The 3,436-nt window shown below is 43.0% G+C and overlaps 1 long non-coding RNA gene across 1 annotated transcript; it reads left to right on the top strand.

The window, feature by feature from the left end:
* Positions 1 to 1,058: 1,058 nt before the first annotated feature.
* LOC112449578 (uncharacterized) lies at positions 1,059 to 3,043 on the top strand. Its single transcript, XR_003038167.2, has 3 exons — positions 1,059 to 2,326; positions 2,586 to 2,721; positions 2,834 to 3,043. It is a non-coding gene; the product is annotated as an uncharacterized lncRNA (long non-coding RNA).
* The last annotated feature ends 393 nt before the right edge of the window (positions 3,044 to 3,436 follow it).

Below are 3,436 nucleotides of genomic sequence, written 5' to 3'. Positions count from 1 at the left end.
AAACTATGAAGGTCCGTCTAGTCAAGGCTATGGTTTTTCCTGTGGTCATGTATGGATGTGAGAGTTGAACTGTGAGGAAGGCTGAGCACCAAAGAATTGATGCTTTTGAACTGTGGTGTTGGAGAAGACTCTTGAGAGTCCCTTGGACTGCAAGGAGATCCAACCAGTCCATTCTGAAGGAGATCAGCCCTGGGATTTCTTTGGAAGGAATGATGCTAAAGCTGAAACTCCAGGACTTTGGCCACCTCATGCAAAGAGTTGACTCATTGGAAAAGACTGTGATGCTGGGAGGGATTGGGGGCAGGAGGAGAAGGGGATGACAGAGGATGAGATGGCTGGATGGCATCACTGACTCGATGGATGTGAGTCTGAGTGAACTCGGGGAGTTGGTGATGGACAGGGAGGCCTGGTGTGCTGCGATTTATGGGGTCGCAAAGAGTCGGACACAACTGAGCGACTGAACTGATGACTTGGTTTAGATTGAAGAACCTCAGCAAGGAAATATGGGGGAAGCTGGGGGCAGGCACAAGTATGAAGACCTGGAATTGTGGAAGAGCTTGGCCAGATGCAAAGACTGAAGAAACATCAATGGGCAGAAGTGTCAGGATTATCATGGGCAGAGTATTTTTCCAGGAGAAAACCAATAATGATGGTTTTACAAAACTGACAATTTTGAAACTGCTTCTTTGAAGATGAATAAAAATGTGAAATTTTAACTAATGCAGTAAAATTATGACTTGGTTGTTGAAGTTGTTTAGTTGCTAAGTTGTGTCTGACTCTTTTGCAACCCCATGGACTATAGCCCACCAGGTTCCTCTGTCCATGGGATTTCCCAGGCAAGAATACTAGAGTAGATTGCAATTTCTTTCTTCAGGGGATGTCTTCTGCATTGGCAGATGTATTCTTTACTACTGAGCCACCAGGGAAGCCCACTTGGTTAGGGGTGATCCAAAAATATTTGTGTGAGCTATATTTATCAAGGATTAGGTTCAACCATATGTAAGAGAAAAGCCAACGATAGTGGCTAAAGCCATAGAGAGGTTTCTTGTTCTCAGTGACTGGTTGTTTGGTGGTTCAAGGTATCTGTGATTCTTGGTCTTTTCCTCATGGCTACAAGGTAGCTGCTTATGCTCCAGCTCGAGTCACTATCTCAATTTTCCAGGCAGTAACAGTGACTTGTGTATCAGGAAAACAAAACTTCAGAGTTCATCAGCAGACTTCACATAAATTTTATTGGTCAGAACAGTGGCATGTGACCACTCCACTTTGCCAGAGAAGATGGGACACTTTCTAAAGCTAAGTATGAAAGTTAGGTTTAGGTTCTGTAATTAGGAAAAGGGGAAAGATGGGTGTTGGACGGACAATTAGTTGTATTTGCAACTTGTAGTTTTTAAGCCTACTCTGCAGGTGAAAATGCTTTTTTCTACACCCATGAAAAATTTGTCACATGTATTTTGATGACTCCTAACAATCTGAAAGAGTCTGTTGCAGGATTAACTGGACTTCAACCAAAATGAATCTTCTTTAATGAACCATTCAATTAACATTAGTGTTTTAACACAAATTTGCTTCCCCTTAGGGTTGTGTTTTGCCCTGTTCCTAAAACTCAAGCATCAGATCAGCTTTGATCCCTGCTATAAGCAGACAGTCTCGCGTGGGCTTCTGTAGTCTGTTTGCTGTAGGTTCGGAGTGAATGAAAACCAAGAAATAAACTTTCTGAGGTGGTTTAATCAATCCAAGATGCATGCCATTTCCAGATCATCTGTTGCATTTGTATTTTAGAACTCTATAGCTTAGCTCTGCCCATCATTATTTTCTGAAATCTTTGTTTAATTTGAACACCCTTCTGGGTTGAACTGGAGGAGCCCAAGAAATGATCCGATCTGAGTGATGGAAGGTTCCAAAAGGTGTCTGGACACCGCGACTTTTATCTTCATGGTCTTATGTTGTTATTCAGCCACGGTTGGGGTAGATAGTTCTGTGTAGGTTTTGGTATATCTTGTGCTACCAGTGCCCCTCAGCACATAATCACATGTGGTAACCAGCCTAAGGGATGACCCTTGATTATCTCCACCTTCTGGTATTCCCACTCTTGCACAGTCCTTCCCCGTACTGTATCAGGATTGGTCGGTGTGGCCAACAGCACAGATTCTACTGGCTAGGTCATAGAAGACATCATAGCTTCTGCCTTACTGTCTTGGAACTTTCATACCGGGACAAGCTAGCTGCCATGCTACAAGGACACTCAAGCAGCCTTATGGAGAGACCCAGTGATGAGTAAATAAGGCCTTTTGCCAACAGCCAATGAGGAACTGCCACCAGCCGTGTGAGTGAGCCATCTTGGAAGCAGATCCCCCCAGCCCTCATTAAGCCTTCTGTTGACAGAAGCCTGGGTCAGCCTCTTGACTGCAGCATCATGAGTGACCCTGAGCTAGAATTGCTCAGCTACTTCTATATGCCTGACTCACAGAAACTATGAAATAATAATTGCTTGTGCTTTAAACCTACTAACTTTGAAGGTTATCGATCAGGCAGCAGTAGCTAATATATCATATGTTTTTGCTTTCTACCCTGGAGAACCACAGATATGACTGTTGGCTTGGCCCAAGCATTCGCATAGATCAGGAAGTTAACACTCCGAAAGGTGATCTTTGACTGATGGAATGTGAACTAATGGACCTACTTCCTGTCTTTCAAGAGGACGATTCTGGAAGGCATTAAGTGGGTTTCTTGGGTGGTCTCTGGAAAGAATGAAGCCCTTGTTTCCCACAGTCTTGTGTTCTCTTTATTTTCTTACTTTCTGTCTCTTACTCTCTGTCTTTTCCTTCCCAAGATCACCTCCCAAGTTATCTATTTGCACACAAGCCCTGGTGTCAAGCTCTTCCTCCAGGGAAACCCAAGGTGAGACCAGGAGTGTGTGAAAAATACCACCTGCCCCCAGGGCTGTTCTAAATGAAAGCATGCACTTTTGACTTAGCGGATGAGAGCAGCAGCCTAGCCTTGCTTGCATGGATGATACAAATAAAAAGCTTATTTTATTGGAGACCTTCTTTAGCTGTCTAATGATAAACTCTTGTTTCTTATTCTTGACTTTAAAAAAAAAATTGAGTATGTTAGACGACGTCAGCTTTGAAAATTTCCTAATTAGACGTTTATATGTCAAGGGCCCTTATAACCCCTTTGTCTTGGCATTAATGAGGAATAAAATAACTCCTGAAGCAAAAAAAAAAAAAAAAAAAAAGTACATTGTACACATTGCATTCCTCAGTCCTCAAGAAAAAGAGAACTCATTCTCAATAGGCATCATTGCCAAGTTCAGGCACAGTTAAGTTGCTTAGGAATTTGGTGTCCACAAAGGGAGTGCCCTCACCCTGCCAGCCTACGAGGTGGTCTGCTGGAAAAGTATTTTCCTAAGGATAAAGAATTCGCACTTCTT

This window comes from Bos taurus, chromosome 14 (genome assembly GCF_002263795.3).
Source record: "Bos taurus isolate L1 Dominette 01449 registration number 42190680 breed Hereford chromosome 14, ARS-UCD2.0, whole genome shotgun sequence".
NCBI classification, from domain to species: Eukaryota; Metazoa; Chordata; class Mammalia; order Artiodactyla; family Bovidae; genus Bos; species Bos taurus.
This window is presented reverse-complemented; position numbering and strand designations above follow the sequence as displayed.